This window comes from Leptopilina heterotoma, unplaced genomic scaffold (assembly GCF_015476425.1).
Source record: "Leptopilina heterotoma isolate Lh14 unplaced genomic scaffold, ASM1547642v1 Lhet_76, whole genome shotgun sequence".
NCBI lineage: Eukaryota > Metazoa > Arthropoda > Insecta > Hymenoptera > Figitidae > Leptopilina > Leptopilina heterotoma.
Genome location: NW_025111175.1, coordinates 1,134,364 through 1,153,547, shown reverse-complemented (window position 1 = coordinate 1,153,547; position 19,184 = coordinate 1,134,364). Strand labels below are relative to the sequence as shown.

Genomic DNA, 19,184 nt, shown 5'->3' with positions numbered 1-19,184 from the left:
TAATCGTTTTATTTGAATTAACCAAACTTTTTTCAGTGTAATTCGTCAATGAAAACGAGTATTTTTATACTAGAAAAAATAATTTTAAAATAAATATAAAAATATATATTATAATTATAATATAAACTAACAAAAAACAATTTTTATCAATTTGTTCGCGAACAAAAAAAAATGTCTCGAAATTAAAAACCGAAATGCATAGGATAAATTTAATTATGCAAATTACAAAAGCGAAATTTGAATTTTCACATTGCAGAAATATGTATATAAAGAGAAAATTTTATTCCATATTCCCACAATGACAAATTCAATGCATACATATATTTTAAAGATAAGGAAATTGTGTGACAGTGTAAAACGTGCTTTACAAAGATATACACACAAACACACACACACACACAAGTTCGCGCAGAAATATGTTTGAAAAATTTGACACAAACTTTCAAGAAAATAATTTTGAGAAATAAATATCACTTGGCACTAAATAATGAAAATATAGTGAAATTGTTTGCCTACATTAAATCCTAAACTCTCAAACAAATAAATACCTTTTGTTTCCTTTTCAAATGGATCCGCGGCTTTTGAACTTGTGTCGGGTCAAGTAATTGACAAACGAATACAAAGACACAATAAACACACGCAGACAGAGAGAGTAAGAGAGAGAGAGAGAAAAAGACTTTCTGCTCTCTCTCAGTTCTTGATTATATCCAAGACAGTTGTCTTTGTCAGTGAATATACACGTCACACATTTAAAAACTTTATATATATATATGTATAATTTTCTCCAAACACTCTCTGTGGAAAATTAATTTTTCGAAAATGAAAATGAAAAAACAAAAAGAAATGAAATTTATTAATCGTTAATTAAAAAATTGTTTGGAGGAAAAAAAAATTTTGTTTCGATCGATTCAACTCGTTTGATCAGTAAATCGTGTGTGTATATATATAGGCACTTTGATAATATTCGATACCGTGCGGACAGAAGGCCGTTTTACACTGGCTCCTTTCGCTGCTGGAGACTCTATGTATACCGTGTGTAATATACCATTCGTCCTGTTGTCTGCCTTAGAGTGTGGGCTTTTTCACGTTGTGTGTTTGTATTTGTTTCTGACTCACAGTGTACAGCATGGTTAATTAAAGAAACTCCTGCTTTATATTGTAAAAACATTTGTGAACTAGGTTTACTATAGAAAATTTTTATGTCCAAAAAAAAAAAAAATTCAATAACAGATGAACAATGTTCGACAAAGAAACAAAAAAGATTCCCTAAAACAGGTTTACCACGCTTTTCCTCTTTTCAAATTCCCTGACTTTTCCAGGTTTTCCAGAATTTTTCCAGGTTTTTAATACGAAAATTATTCGAAAATATCAATAACTTCATTTTTCAATAAATATTTAATCATTATTATTTTTTCTTAAAGAAATTAAAATTTTCAAAAATTTCAAATTCAATAATTCAATAACTGTAACTTCTTCAAAAATTATTTCCATCATTACGATTATTCATAATTTTCAACTAAAATTCTTCTTTAAGTAAAATTTTTTTAATAATTTTTGAAAAAGGTCATTGAGAATTTTCAAAATTTTTTTTTACAATTTAATTTTATGAAATTTCGATTATTCTGACAGTCCTCAATTAAATGTATTAGAAATTAAAAACTTTAAATAATTAAAAAAAATTCCATTAAACTTTTTGAAAAAATTAATTCTACAGAATTCTTCATTAAAAGTATGAAAAGTTCAAATTTTCAGAAATTTTAATTTGAAACATTTTGAAACTTCAATTATTTCTAAATATCCACGCTATAATGCTTTCAATATTCAATTACAATCTAAAATTTTAACTGAAATTCATTTTTAAATCAATATTTAATTAGAAAATTCTACGAGAATTCAATTATTTAACTACAAAAAAATATATTTTATTAAATAATTAAATGTTTCTTAAAATTGAATTTTCATATAAAGAATTTTGTCAACAAAATTTTTAAATAATTTAATTCTCTTGACAAATTTTAATAAAATTTTTAACAATAATTTCATTTGTTGAGAAATTTGATGAAAATTGTATTGAAAATAATTGAACTTCTGCCAAGAATTTTATTATAATTTTTGAAAATAATTGAATTTCGGAGAGGAATTTTATTTTTTTTATAAATAATTGAAATTATGACGAGAATTTGTGTAAATTTTTAAACATAATTGAAATTTTCAAAAGAATTTTAATTTTTATGAAGACAATTGAATTTTTAGGTGGAATATTATTAAAATTTTTAAAAATAATTGAAATCCTCATAAGAATTTTATTATTTGAGATAATAATTGAAATGTTCAAAATAATTTTTCTTTTTATGAAGATAATTGAATTTTTAGCAAGAATTTTATTAAAATTTTTGAATATAATTGAAATTTTCAAAAGAATTCTTCATTAAAAGTATGAAAAGTTCAAATTTTCAGAGATTTTAATTTGAAACCTTTTAAAAATTCAATTATTTCTAAAAATCCACGCTATGCTTTCAAAATTAAATTATAATCTAAAATTTTAACTGAAACTCATTTTTAAATCAATATTTTTATTAGAAAATTCTACGAGAATTCAATTATTTAACTACAAAAAAATATATTTTATTAAATAATTAAATCTTTCTTAAAATTGAATTTTCATATAAAGAATTTTATCAACAAAATTTTTAAATAATTTAATTCCCTTGACAAATTTTCATAAAATTTTTAAGAATAATTTCATTTTTCGAGAAATTTGATGAAAATTGTATTAAAAATAATTGAAATTCTGCCAAGAATTTTATTATAATTTTTGAAAATAATTGAATTTCGGAGAGGAATTTTATTTTTTATATAAATAATTGAAATTTTGACGAGAATTTTTGTAAATTTTTTAACATAATTGGATTTTTGCGAAGAATTAGAATACTTTTGAAAATAATCGAATTCGTGAGATGAATTTTATTAAAATATCTTTTTAAATAATTGAATTCTTTTCTGAAATTTTATTGAAATAGTAGACATTGAAAATAATTGAATTTTGACAGATTTTTAAAATTAATTAAATTTCTACGTAGAATTTTATGAAAATTATTTTTAAAAAAATTTTATTGTTAAAAAGAATTTTATTATTTATGAAAATAATTCAATGTTTTGAAGAAATTTAATTAAAAATGTATTGAAAATAATACTTAAATTGTAATAAATAAATTGTAGCAAAAGTTTTTTAAAGAATTGAATTTCTTTGCTGAATTTTAATAAAATTTTTAAGAATAATTACATTTTTTTTTAGGAATTCCGTTAAAATTGTATTAAAAATTAAAAATAATTTTCATAAATAATAAAATTTTTCATACGATTTTAATTATTTTTAATATTTTAAATAAATTGCTCGAAAAATATAATTTTCAAAAAACTTTTTGCAAGAATTCAATTACATTTTACAAATAATGAAATTCTTCGCTGAAATTCAAATATTTTCAAAATTTGCAATTTTATTCAAAATTTTCAAAAGAATTCAATTATTTAAAAAGAAATATTAAAATTTGTCTCAATAATAATTCAATTATTTTCAAAAGTAATAAAATTCTTCTTATGGTCAAAAGTTTAAAAAAATTCTCTTTAAAATTTCAATTATCTTTATAAATGATAAAATTTTTCTCCAAAATTCAATTATTTTCAAAAATTTTAATAAAATTCTTGGCAAAATTTCAATTATTTTCAAAAACTCTTTTTAATTCAATCAAATTTTTTACAGAAATTAAATTATTTTTAACATAATTTGAATCTAATTTCTCGAAAAATTAAATTATTCTTTAAAATGTTATTAAAATTCGTGAAAAGTATTTTAATTACTCATTTAAAAATTTGTTAATAAAATTCTTTATGAGAGTTCAATTTAAAAAAATATTCAATTCTTCAAAAAATTATTTATTTCTGTATTTGAATAATAATTGAATTTTCGTAAAATTTTATAATAGAAATTGATTTAAATATACAAGAATTCAATTATTTTCCTAAATAATAAAAGAATAAAATTCTTCACAGGATTTCAATTATTTTTATAACAATTTTAAGTAAATTCTTCGAAACATGTAATTAATTAAAAAAATTTTATTAAATACATCGAAAGAAATCAATTGTTATCAATTATTTTTAATAATTATTACAAAAGTTCCTTGAGAATTTTCAAATCCATGTTTAGAATTCAATTTTACGAAATTTCGATTATTCGGAAATCCTTCAAATAAATATTTAAAAAATAATAAATTTAAATAATTTTTAAAAAAAAGTTTAATTAAACTTTCTCAAAAAAATGATTTGATTCAGATAACCAATTAATTGACTATTATCAATTAAATATTTACTTGAATCAAATAATATTTATTGGAGTCAATTAAATGTTATTCGATTCAATAATTTCAGTATTTGAAGCAAGTAACATTTAATTGACTCCAATAACTTTTCAAATTTCTTTATAAATAAGAAAGTTTTAAACATTTTGAGATATCTCATTTTTAATCGATCAATTTTTATTATTTTATTACAGACCTACTGAAATTCTAGATATCTTATATTAAACGCAACAGAAATTTATATATACCTAACTCTATAAATATAGAATATAGAAATAATTTTATTCTTGAACCACATATTTCTCCACTCTAATAATAGTTATCATTTTCGACCAATTCCAATAAAACTTTTCATCATCAATATCCAGTAAATTGCCTTTAGTTTCCAATTCACTTCACACTTCTTATTATTTTACCCGAGATAGTACGATAATTACAAATTTGATTCGTAATACGAATGTTCTTATACGTAATATATTGCTGATCTGGACTTCTCATATATAATACTTATCAAACTTTAGATATCAAAAGACAAAATGCCGAGTTGACAATTTTCAGAAAGTCTACATATTATAAAATTGTCTCCACATTTTTTCTAAGGATATCAAATTGTTGCATCGCAACGTAATTTAGTTACTTTCGTCTCAATTTGATCTCCTTAAAAGAAAACTGTGTCATTGACTCTTTATTGTTTTAAAAATTGAACCTTTCTTTTAAATTTCTCTCTATAAATTTAGAATATTTTGTATGGAAATAGTATATTATATAAAGAAAAAGATTTTTAACCAAGAAAGTCTCTTTCTTTTTTTAAATTTTACAAAAGTTGCATACAAATTAATGTACTTATTTTTCTTCTATATGTGATGGCAAAAAAAGAAGCGCAGGGAATGCACATGAAAAATAAATTGTCAACTCACTTTTGTTCTCTTCATGTTCATTCAGAAAAATAGTTTTTCCAGAAACCTCTATATACTTTCTGCTTTCTAACAACTCAGAGAAAGCTTTTTAAATTCTTTCTCATAAAAAAAAGCAAAACAAAAAATATGTTAACTTCTGGAAAAGAAAAATTTTTCCTGATAGTATTAATCCAAATAAGTGGACAGCTTTTCACTAATTCAGAAATAAAAGTAACATTTCGTCATCCTGACTCGAAATCTAGACGAAAATAGTATTATTTTAAAATAACAGAAAATACGCCAAAAATTTTCCGAGAATTTCAATTCCAAAAATAAAGAAACCACACGTGCGTAGGCTGACGTGTATATGGATAAATAGAAAAACAATTACCTATATTCATTCAATTCTCTGCAAGAATGAGACAAAAATTAAAATACAATCGTGCCACAACTTCTTTTACTGAAAGAAGCGCAAACAAAAAATAACACACCTGCCACCAAATATACAATAATATTTTTGCCTATTTTTATCCAATTGAGTGCTAAATTTAATTCAGCAAAAATCACAGAGACTGCATATATATGCATTTGCCAATGACATTTGTTTTTACTTCTCTTTTGAAGGAGAATGATATTGAGATTTTAATTTTCGTGAGTACGATACAAGTACAATGTGAATGGATACATTGATAATTGATAAAGAAATTATATTCTTCTAAGAAGTACAAGTTAACATAACTTATTCATAAGGTCAATTTGTACGTTTGTATAAAATGCCTCTGTCTATGTGTGTGTGTGTGTGTGTGTGTATGTTTGCTGTTAATTGTGACAGGCACGCTTTTAACAATGTTATAATTGCTCAAAAACCAGTTAAAACCAGTATCTTGGTATTTTACCGAAATGAATCGCATATGCACATGACTTAAAAATAGATTCCTCAGACTTTTATTTATATAATAACTTACACTCAGAATATATATATATTTATGTTTATATAAAAATATACATATGTTCCCACTCACATAAGTAATTTACTATATTCCTATAAATTATTTATTATATTTATATAGTTGAAAAAAATTTATTAGATTCTAATAACCGATTATCTATCAATTATCAAATGAATATTTATCCCTCCTCCTTTTTCATCAAAACAAAAAAATACCTTTTGAAAATTTAATTATTTCTAAAAATCCACGCTGTCACGCTTTCAATAATCAATTATAATCCAAAATTTTAACTGAAATTCATTTTTAAATCAATATTTATTAGAAAATTCTACGAGAATTCAATTATTTAACTACAAACAAAAATATTTTATTAAATAATTAAATGTTTCTTAAAATTGAATTTTCATATAAAGAATTTTATCAACAAAGTTTTTAAATAATTTAATTCTCTTGACAAATTTTAATAAAATTTTTAAGAATAATTTCATTTGTTGAGAAATTTGATGAAAATTGTATTGAAATTCTGCCACGAGTTTCATTATATTTTTGTGAAAATAATTGAATCCCTGTAAAAATGTTATTATTCATGAAAATAATTAAATTATTGCGAAGAAATTTATAAAAAAAATTTGTCGATAATTGAATTCCTGGGAAATTTTTATTATTTATGAAAATAATTGAATTTATTTTAAATAATTGAATTCGTTTACAAAATTTTATTAAAACAGTAGATATTGAAAATCATTGAATTGTAGAAAAGTTTTGAAAATAGTTCAAATTTTGCCAATTTTTAACATTAAACCTTTTCAAAATTCAATTATTTCTAAGAATTTATAGTAAAATGCTCTAAATATTCAATTTTTATGTAAAATTTTAACTAAAATTCATTTTCAAATCAAGTTTTATTTTAAAATTCTATTAGAATTCTATTATTTAAATACAAAAATAAATAATTTATTAATTGAATGTTTCTTAAAATTGAATGCTCGTAAAGAATTTTATCAAATAAATTTTTAAATAAGTGAATTCCCTCGACGAATTTCAACAAAGTTTTTTAAATAATTACATTTTTTAAGAAATTTGTTTAAAATTGTATTCAAAATAATTTAAATTCTGCGAAAAGTTTTATTATTTGTGAAAATAATTGAATAGGTACCTAAGAAGAGTTTTATTATTTTTGAACATAATTAAATTTCTGCAATAATTTGTAATGCAAAAAAAAAATTTATTGAATAATTGAATGTTGCTTAAAATTCAAATATCATAAATAATTTTATCAACAAATTTTAAATAATTGAATTCTTTCGACGAAATTTAATAAAATTTTTAAGAATAATTACATTTTACGGGGAATTTGATTAAAATTGTATATTTAAAATAATTGAAATTCTACAATGAGTTTTATTATTTATGAAAATAATTGAATTCCTAAAAAGCATTTTATTATTTACAAAAATAATTGAATCCCTGTCAAAATTTTATTATTTATGAAAATAATTGAATTATTGCGAAGAAATTTAAAAAAATTTGTAAATAATTGAATTTCTGTGAAATTATTATTATTTAATGAAAATAATTAAATGTTTGCCAAGAATTTTATTATTATTTTTGAAAATAATTGAATTTCCGAGAGGAATTTTATTTTTTATATAGATAATTGAAATTTTGACGAGAATTTTTTTAAATTTTTGCAACATAATTGGATTTCTGCAAAGAATTAGAATACTTTTGAAAATAATTGAATTTCTGAGACGAATTTTATTAAAATATCTTTTTAAATAATTGAATTATTTTGTGAAATTTTTATTGAAATAGTAGACATTGAAAATAATTGAATTTTGACAAATTTATGAAATTATTTAAATTTCTACGAAGAATTTTATGAAAATTATTTTGAAAAAAATTTTATTGTTACAAAGAATTTCATTGTTTACGAAAATAATTCAATTTTTTAAAGAAATTTAATTTAAAATGTATTGAAAATAATACTTAAATTGTAATAAATAAATTGTAGCAAAAGTTTTTTAAATAATTGAATTTCTTTGCTGAATTTTAATAAAATTTTTAAGAATAATTACATTTTTTGAGGAATTTCATTAAAATTGTATTAAAAATTAAAACTAATTGAAAGTCTGCGATGAGTTTTATTATGAATTTATGAAAATAATTGAATCCCTATGTAAAAAATGTTATTATTTATGAAAATCATTGAATAATAATTTTAAATTAAAATTTTGTTAAAAATCTTTAAAAACAGGCGAAATTCCAGAAATTTTTTTAAATTCCATTCTATTTTCAGGTTTTCCATACCCTTTTCTAAATTCCATACCTTTTCCAGGTTTTCCAGGCTTTGTGGAAAATAGATAAGAAAACTGTTATTTGGAGTAAAGAAATTTTTTTTGAAAAAAAAGTGTCAAAAAGTATCAATAGTCACGTGTAGTAAGTCCGAGGCCTGTCTGTCTATAAAAATTGAAAGGGCTGTATTTATTTTTAAAATATAATTTACTTATTTTTCAAAATAAATATTTTTTTTGACTTCCATACCTCAACAAAGTTAAAATTTATTTTTCCATCAATTACAAATTGATTCCACTACCTCATCAAGTTTCTATCCCTTAATTAAGGGAGTAGAGAATGGTTTCAATTTCGCACTGGAAACTATTGGATACTTAGTTAATTTGCATACGATTAATCCTGATTGACCTGGCTTGATTATATATACTGCGGTTTATTTAATCTTTTATTTACAAAAATTGACACACTACATTTATATAATTCTAGTGTATTTACTAAACAAAAATCAATAGTTCTCACTGAAATTGTTTCCAAATAATTTTAATTAACATTATATTATTATATTAATTAATTATACTGCTATAATAGAATAATTATGATTATATCAAGTATTTATAAAACTACTCTTAATATTTTCATACAACTATTTAATATTTAATTAAATTTGAATGAAAAATATTTTAAAAAAGACTCTTCAAAATTTTTATTCTTAGTTTAATAAAAAAAAAATGAATTTTCAATTACAAAACTTATCATTTTTTAAAATGATTTACTTTTCAATCACTAAATAAAAATGAATATATTTTGATTTTTCTACAAGTTTTAAGCTCGCTTATAAATGCATAGAATTTTTCAATAGACATGTTTGTGACTCGAGGGAAATTTCATACACGCATATATAAAATATATAAGTGGTGACTGCTATTTTATACACACAATGCTGAATAAACCTTCTTAGTAAATCTCCCTGCACAGTATCTACTGTCTAATAAATAATTATATTCTTACCTATCTAATTCATTACAAAATAAAAAATAAAAGAAAAAAAATTAAGATTTCAATTTCAAAATAAAATGAAATTTATTTATTTATAAGTAATAATTTTATCATGTTCTTCAAGAATTAAGTTATTAAAAAAGAAAATTCAGGGTTTCTACAAGTCATGGAAAACCTGGAAATTATGGAATTGTCATGGGATTTCAATTTGATTCATAGAATCATGGAAATCTCATGGAATTGCATAAGTTTGATTCAATAACAATTAAGTTTAATTCAGTTACCAAATATCTTTAATTCAAACATATTTTTTTGGTTGGCTACTTATTTTTGTATTAAAACGTAATTTTTTCCGCAGTGTAATCTAAATCAGTTAAGATGTTACTGACTTGAATCAGTGTGCCCAAACTTTTAATTGCTTCGAAAGCAAAAATTTAAAATTCAGTGACTAATATTTAAAATAAGTTAAAATTTGAACTGATTCAGATTTAGAGAATAGAAATCCAGAAATTTCAATGAAACAGTATACACATAGTTATATACAATAACGAGAGAGCATAGAGTACGGCCTTAATGTTTCAGTGCACGTAGTGTGGCGGTTAAATTTTTCAGGACATTACACATTAGCATTTCCAAGTTGTATAACATTATACGAAAGGGGATATAGTGCCATTCTGGTAAATACAGTAGCGGAAGCATACATATATATATATAGAGTAAAATTGGTCTTACTCGCGAGTCGAGCATCTGGAGATGACAGCGATTGTTCCCAAGTTTAACCGTGGCTTAAGTTCCCCGAAAGCTGCGCGCCGCTGCCGCCAATGACGACGCCGACAACGACGACGACGACGACGACGGTAGCAATCTGAGACTTTAGATGGGAAATTCAACTCACAGAGAGTATAATCGCGACCGCCCTACATCTGATCCACTGAATTTGCAAAGTCGATTTTAAACCGCTATACGCGCGTAACAGCCGGAAGTGAGTATGCTTAATAACAATTTATCCTTCTTCCTTCCTTCCTTCCTTCTGTCCTTCCTTTCCCTTGGCTAAATACTCGAAATCACTGGCAATTCGCGGAAGATAACTTTCAGAAATTTATTGTCAGTCTATTAAGGCGCTCGAGGGAGGGGGGAAATGGGGAGAAATTTACTTAATGTTACAATTATACAAGAATAATTGTTACAAAATTCACGGAGAGAAAATTTAAAGAAAATTATACACTATTAGCATTATTAAATTATATTTCTAATCTGCATTTACAAATAATTAGGAACCATCTTCAAATGATTAAGAATGATTAAGATTAAGATCTTCACTGATTTTCTTAACAGTTCATTAGAAGTATCGATCGACTATTATTTTCAGGGTTGCTACAAAAATTTAATTTTCTTTTTCCCTGATTTTTCCCTGATTTCCAATTTTTTTCCTGACTTGACTTTTTCCCTGACCCTAAAGAATATTCTGATTCACTCTCAAAACGATTAGATACTCAAAAAAATGCTCTATTTTCAGATAAAAATATCTTCACGTTTTCTAATAATTTAAATTTTCATAAAATTTTTCAAAATAAAAATTAAATTATTTACAAAAATTGTAATAAAATCCTTCGCAAGAATTCATTATTTTCATAAATCATAAAATTTTTCATTCTATCTCAATTATTTTTAATATTTTAAATAAATTCCTCAAAAAATGTAATTTTCAAAAATTTTTTGCAAGAATTCAATTACATTTTACAAATAATGAAATTCTCCGCTGAAATTCAAATATTTTCAAAATCTGCAATTTTAATCAAATTTTTCAAAAGAATTCAATTATTTTAAAAAAATGTAGTAAAATTCGTTGCAAGAATTCAATTATTTTCATAAATAATTTCAAATAAATATTTAATCATTATTATTTTTCCATAGGAATTAAGATTTTCAAAAATTTCAAATTTAAACTTTTTAAAATTCAATAACTTTTAAGAATATTTTATTCTATAATAATTAAACATGACCGAGTGATAAAATCATTATTTTATACTATAAGAATATTATTATTATTATAGTAATATAATAATATTATTATAATATTATTATCTAAAATTATAATTGAAATCCATTTTTCAATCAATATTTATTAGAAAATTCTACGAAAATTCAATTATTTATTTATTTATTTTATAATCAATTAAATAGGTAAAAAAATAAATAATTTATTGAATAATTGAATGTTTCTCAAAATTGAATTCTCATGAAGAATTTTATTAATAAATTTTTAAATCATTAAATTCTTTTGACGAATTTTAATAAAATTAATTTAAGAATAATTACATTTTTCGAGGAATTCGTTTAAAATTGTATCAAAAATAATTGAAATTCTGCGATGAGTTTTATATTTTATTTTTTATGAAAATAATTAAACTCCTAAAAAGAATTTTATTATTTACAAAAATAATTGAATCTCTGTAAAAAATTGTATAGTTTAAGAAACTAATGGCATTATTACAAAGAAATTTATAACAAAGTTGTAATGAAAGTAATTGAATTTTATTCCTAAATACAATTTTATTACTTATGAAAATAATTGAATGTTTTCGTAGAATTCTATCAAAAAATTTTTCAATAATTAAATCTTTTGATAAATTTTATGAAAATATTGACTATTGAAATTTATTGAATTACGAAAAACTTTTGAAAATAATTGAATTAATTTTGTAGAGAATTTTATTTAAATTTTTGAAAATAATTGAATTTTTGGCGAAAAATTTTGCTATTTGTAACGATAATTGAATTCTTGACGAGATATTCGTTAAATTTTTTTTAAATAATTGAATTTCTGCTACAAATCTTATTATTTTTGAAAATAATTGAATTTCTGCAATCATTTGTAATTTCTCTAAAATTCTCCAAATTATATTGTACAATTTACGAACTTTTCGTCTTTTCTCAATCAAATTACAATAATTATTTTTAAATTTTATATTTAAATTTTAAATTCCAATATAAATTTTTTTGAAAAAGGACCTTCTTTCAAAAAAACTGACTTTTACGGACTTTAATCAAATTTAAGGACCCTGAGAAAACTAAAAATTCTAATTATGACAAATTTCGAAAAACAACCACAGGTTCTGAAGAAATATTAAAATAATTTGTATAGACAGAGATTATTCTGTTTCAGCAGAATTTTCCCTTTTGAGATTCTTAATTTCCTCTCAAGTTTCATCACAGAGCTAAAAACAGAAGAAGAGATTGAATGAGAGAGAGAGAGACGACTCGACAAATTCTCGAAAAGAAAAGTCCTTCCAAGTGAGAAAAATTGCATAAAGACATGACCGGTCGAGTGTGAAGTGAGTGCTATTTCTGCGATGCTATTATATCTACCATCTCGCCACCAACTGCTTTCTTTGTTAAGCAATCTCGCGGAAAATCGGTGTTTCCTTGCTCTCTGATGGCAAATATTCCTGTCGATTCATTTTTCCCATTTGGAGTTTACAAAAAAAGAAATGAAGAAAAAAAGGGGAAAGGAAAAAAAATTAAAAAAGAAAAGAAATTCCAGTAAAGCGCGAGTTTTTCTCTTCTATGAATTTAATTTGAGTAATTGCCATCAAACGATGCATTCAAAGGGGGAAAAAAATTATTTCATTTATTTTCTTCAATTTGCGAATCTCATTTGGATGAAAAAAATTTAAATCTTTTAGCGTACTCTCTTTGATAATTATTTATATCTGAAAATATGTTTTGTAGCAGAAAAAAATAGATCTCAGAAATTTAGTACAGAAGATATATTTCAACACGGTTTCCTTTACTCAAAAACTACAAAAACTACTAAAATTCAGGACAAAAAAATTACAATAAACCATCAACACATTTCATCAATACATATTTGATACTTTCAAAAAAACTATATGAATTTTCCTTCAAAAATTTCTTTTCAATTTAAGAAAAAATAAAACCAATGGGAGATTCAATATTCAACTGAAATACGAAGGAAACTAAGTATCTAAAAATCCATCATATTTACACATTAAAAAGAAGTTAAAAAAAATTTTCAACCCATTAATTAATAATAAATTAATTACTAAAAATTAATTATCACACCACCATTTTTTACGTCCAACAATTATTCTCCAATTGAAACTATTTTTTGTCACTCAACTTCTATATATATACCTAATTATTTTTCTGAAACTTTTCGAGACATTAATAAATGAGCGAAAAAATATGTAATCGGCTTAAACGATAAAACTTTCAAAAATCTGGCACTCGGCCAAGCGAATAAATAATCGTCAAAAAAAAGAAGGACAGAATAGAAAAGAAAAATAGGGGGGAAGAGAAAAAAGGATAGAAAGGAAAAAGTGAAAAAATAAAAATTGGAGAAAAAGGAAAAAGAAAAATGGAAAAAAGAAAAAAGGAGAAAAAGTAAATATGAAAGAAAGGAGAAGAAGAAAAAAGTGAATATTGCAAAGGGCATAGATGCATCAGTATATGAGGCGAAATTTAACGAAGCTGACGCGATATTTACTGCGACAGAACATTAAAAAAGAAAAAAAAAGTGTTGAAGTGCGAAGAGCTAAGCCTGCAAACTTTAGAAGGACGACATTGTAAAGCTCGCGACCAAGGCGCGCATCCTGTAAAAAGGGCTTTTAATAATAAAGTCGCACGGACTCGAAAGTTTTATATTTCCAGCCTGTGAGAATTTAGCGCCTTTTCTCATTCGCAACTTTTATTTTATTTTCCTCCCCTATATATATAACCAGATGGTTGCATCTACGCTTATTATAACCAACTTTGATAATGTTCCTCCGCGACATTGCAAAAAAAAAAAAAAAAAATAAAACTAAATGAATACTTTTCATCTCAAAGGTGACCAGAATTCTCGAGTACATAATACATTTTCTTCTAGAGAACGTCAACTTTTGCGATTTTAATTTTTTTCTCTCCTACTTTTTGTTGAAATTTAATGATCATAACTATTTAACTTCACTTGTATATAAAAAAATAAATAAAAAAATATATAAATATATCTTATAAAAAAACTATTTTACTTATAAAGTTTTATAAACTTTATTAAAAAAAGTTAAAAGTGAATAATTGAAAAATTTTCTATATAATAGAAAAAAAAGTTATTTTTTTCATAGCATAATTAGCATGAATTTGCTTGGAGCTATACTGATTCGTTGTAATTACTATACACGAATATATATATCTATAAATATACACCGAGTGCTTTAACAATATAATTTTATAATAAATTAAAGGTAACTTTGAATTAATATGAAATCAATAATTCTAATTGCGATGCAACCCCGTTACAAATGGACAAAATTTGTCACCGCGAACAAATTACCCCCGGAGCTTACAACAATCTGAATGATGCTCCATATTAAATGGAGCACGATTTTCTTCGTTTAATAAATATAATAACGAATTTGCCCTCTTTAATTATCTCATTATAATATAATTATTCATAATTTAGTTCATTAATTTTACAGAATTTGATGTTAAATTTTTCTTCTAACAAAATTAATCTCTCTCTCTCTCTCTACTTTCTAAAATTTGAAACAATGAAAATTTACTAACTGACTTTTTGCATTTGCAATCAGTAAGAAATAAAATATTATCTATGCGAAAAAATAACTGATTATTAGTAAAAAATCAACTGGAAAATTAGTTAAATTTGTCTAATTATGTTAATTTAAAAAATGTACTGATAATCAGTATATTATTAAAACTATTAATTTAAATACTAATTAAATTTTAATACTAATTAAATTTAAATGCTAATTAGTCAAAAATTACTTTAAAAAAATCCTGAACGATGTTTTTTTTTTGTTTTTAATTCTTTAAAAAATATTGTTTGGCAGTTCGAAAATATGCAGGTATTTATTCATGATTTATAATAAAACAATATTTGAAATTAGAAAATATAAAAAAATTTTAATTAACAAATAAATTTTGTTTATTATAAGCTTTTTTCTATAACAAATTTCGTTTGACTGATCTAAATTATGCAAATTTTTCTCCTTTTTATTTATAAAAAATAGAAAATTTTTAATTGTTAAAAAATTATTATTTAGAAATAGAAAATAAAAACGCATTTTAATATTTATATTTCTCAATAACAATACTGTTCAGAAACTCATTCTTTTCTTTTGGAAAAGAAACATTACATATTCTATTCTATTTTTCAATTACAAATTTTAATTGACAAATGAAATTGAAACTTTTTAAATTTTTAGAAAATAAAGGAAATATTTTACTCAAAAAAATGTTCTGTTAGGAATTTATTTACGAATTTCTTTAATTGTAAAATTATTCGAAAACATCAATAACTTTTTTTTAAAATAAATATTTAAATATTATTTTTCCGTAGGAATTAAAATTTTTCAAAACATTCAAATTCAAATCTTTTTAAATTCAATTTAAAATTATTTTCATCATTTCAAATCAATTATTATTTTCTACAATTTTAAATTATTTTTTATGAAAATAATTGAAAAAATTTTATTATTTATAAAAATAATTGAATTATTGCGATTTTATAAAAAATTTGTAAATAATTGAATTCCTGAGAAATTTTTATATGAAAATAATTAAATGTTTGCGTACTATTATTGGGAATTTGAAATTGATTTAAAAATAATTGAACTCTGGGGAAGAATTTTGTTGTTTATAAAGATAATTGGGATTTTGACAAAAATTTTTTTTAAATTTGTAAGATAATTGAATTTTATGAGAAGAATTTTATCACTCTTGAAAATAATTGAATTTCTGCAATTATTTGTAATTTTTCCAAAATTGGATTTTTTTAGTGTTTTGAACAAAAATTTGAATTACAAAATTTATCGTTTAATTAATAATTATATTCAAACCGCTATTATCTTCAATTAAAAAATATTTAACAATTCTTCTCCCTTGAATTTTGTAATTATATAATTATTAATAATATTAATAATTAATAAATTACCGTTCATTTTATCGACTCAGTGATTATTTATTTTAACATATAAAATTATTATTAATTAATTATTTTTGAATTAATCCTAATAATTTGGATTCAATACATAATAAGTTTGATTCAATATTTATATTATAATAATATAAATATATAATAATATATTTATTTTAAATATTTATTATTAATATAATAATATTAAATATTTATTTTATTTTTATTTATTTAAAAATTACGTTTAATTCAATTATAAAATATGGTTAATTCAAGCATATTTTTTGGTTGACTACTTATTTTCGGATTTAAAAAAATGTTTCTCAGTGTAGTTATTTTTATTCGAAAATTTCTTCCAAAATAACTAAAATTTACTATTTTTTAAAATATTTTAAATTATACCTAATAATTTGCAGAATTGATTTTGCATCAAAATTTATATCGGGGAAATGTTTGCTTATAAAGTGACCACAATTTTAAAATAGGATAATTTGGAATTTTTTTTCAAATATATAATTATTTCTAATCATAATAATTATAATTTAATTATATTTGTAATTAGAATTAGAATTATAATTTAATTATAATTATCATTGTAATTAGAATTACTATTGAAATTATAATTATGATTCTAATTTTAATTAATAATTATAAATTGATCACCACTGGCGAACATAGAAAAGAAAAATAAAATTGCGAAAATATTTTGATGCCGTCGCCACTGATTGTTTTATAATATGTATTGATACTGAAAATTACACTCAAAGTTCAACACTCTTGTGAACATTAACCTTCAATAAGTTTACAGTTTTCACAATAATATAAAACCAATGAAAATTTTACAAATTTATTTATGAAACGTATTATTTACTATCTCTGACCTTTAAAGAGAGGGAGAGATTTCTTTCTTCTGTTTTACAGCTATAGAGATACCTGCATTCAGTTCTCTGATACTATAAAAGGAAAAACAAAGAAAGTCGATTTCGAAGTAAAAGAAGAAGAAAGAGGGATTTTCTTGACGAAAAAGAAGGGGATTTTATTTTGGATAAGAGAAATTTTATGAGAAACAAAAATCTAGTTAAAGAAAGAAAGAGATAAATAGAGAAAATAATTTTTTCGCAAATTATAATGTAATTTACAATATTAAAATCAGTCAGCAATGACTTACTAATCAAAACATGAAAATTTTTATTATTCAATGAGAACAAATTTTTTTAATCCATTTTTTAGTATTTTTTTATGTTTTTACTATTTTTTAATCCAAAAATAAGTATCGAATCAAAAAAATGTGTTTGAATTAAACGTAATTTTTATTGAATCAAACTTATTATGTTAACTTATAATATTATCAAATAAAAATTATTATGTTTAATTTTTAATATTGAAGTAAAATAAATTTACCAAAAATTGAAAATAGCAAAAAGTACGAAATCAACTTCAACCATTTTTCTACGATCGTTCATCGTGGATTATTCCTTAAATAAAATACCATCTTTATTTGATGAGAATGTATACATATAAAAAAAAAGTTGAAAATAAATTTAATGAAATTGACTTTACCTTTGAATGAAGAAAATTTGACCCAAGTTCATTGTTAGCTCACGCAGTCCAACCCAAAGTCTTTAAGAGAGAACCAAAAATAGAATGATTTAGGTGTGCCGGTAAATACACGACCTTGTCTACTTTTACACCGGCATCAGCTGGATCAAACTGACTTGATTGTGGGATGTTCAAGTAAAAACACGCTGACCAATTGTGTCTATTAGTCATTTTAGAGGAAAAAAGATTTTCCCTAACGATCCTAATATTTCAATCATATACTTTCTTCCACTCCTCATCATCATCATTTTCTCTCACAACCGTCTTTTTCAGATAAATATATTCTTTTTTCTCTTTTCTCTCGCATTATAGGGTTACTCACCTTATTCTGAAAAAGAAAATCAGGAAAAAAAATTATTACATATTTAATATTTACTATTTTGTAGTATTTCTATTCTTTCCTAATTTTTATTTACTAGCAATTTTTACTGATAGTATTTTTATTTATTAGTAATTTTCATATTTTATTAATTTTTTTTCTTAGTATTTTTTATTTTTTAGTAATTTAGTAATTTAGTAATTTAGTAATTTAGTAATTTAGTAATTTAGTAATTTAGTAATAATAAATGACAATAAATTTAATAATGGTAATAATAAATATAAAATGAAAATATGTCAGAAATTATCATGCATAAATTTATATCAAATTATAACGACAATATTTAAAATAAGATAAAGAAAATTAAAAATTAAAATACAAAAAGTTTGTAAGTATTTTAATTTTTAATAAATTTTTTTGCACAAAAAAAAGTCTTGTCACATTATATTGATTTTCTGTCTGTATTTTATTAGCAAAAGAACCGTCTTAACCTAGTTTTAAAATTAAATCGAAAATTTTTATGACGTCACTTCTGAAAAAATATACAACCATTACAAAGAGAATTCTTTCGATATAAAAAATTTGTTCTTATTTCTTTTTCTAAATACTAATTTTAACAATAATTTTCGAATACGATTTTTTTTTTTAATAATAAGCGTAATTATCGATAGCACCCTACAAACAAATCTCACTTTCACTGACGACGCAAAGAATAATTATTCTATAAATATTTGGCTGCGGTAATAATTATTAGTAAAAACGAAAAGAAATTACAAAATTTAGAATTTTCTCTAACTCAAAATTTTTTCCTTTTGAATTTTTAAATAATTTTTT

At 22.2% G+C, this 19,184-nt stretch overlaps 1 protein-coding gene across 3 annotated transcripts in view; it reads right to left on the bottom strand.

Annotated features, from left to right (window-relative positions):
• LOC122510812 (multidrug resistance protein homolog 49-like) overlaps positions 1–18,137 on the bottom strand; it is a 122,001-nt gene extending 103,864 nt beyond the window's left edge. Inside the window, exon 1 of one of the 3 annotated variants that reach the window (XM_043625718.1) lies at positions 17,993–18,137. The gene's annotated coding sequence lies outside the window, so the exon portion shown is untranslated. Of the gene's footprint in view, positions 1–548; positions 1,017–17,992 lie in introns of those variants that run through there. The other 2 variants (XM_043625720.1, XM_043625717.1) reach the window with 2 other exon arrangements.
• Between the last annotated feature and the right edge of the window lie 1,047 nt (positions 18,138–19,184).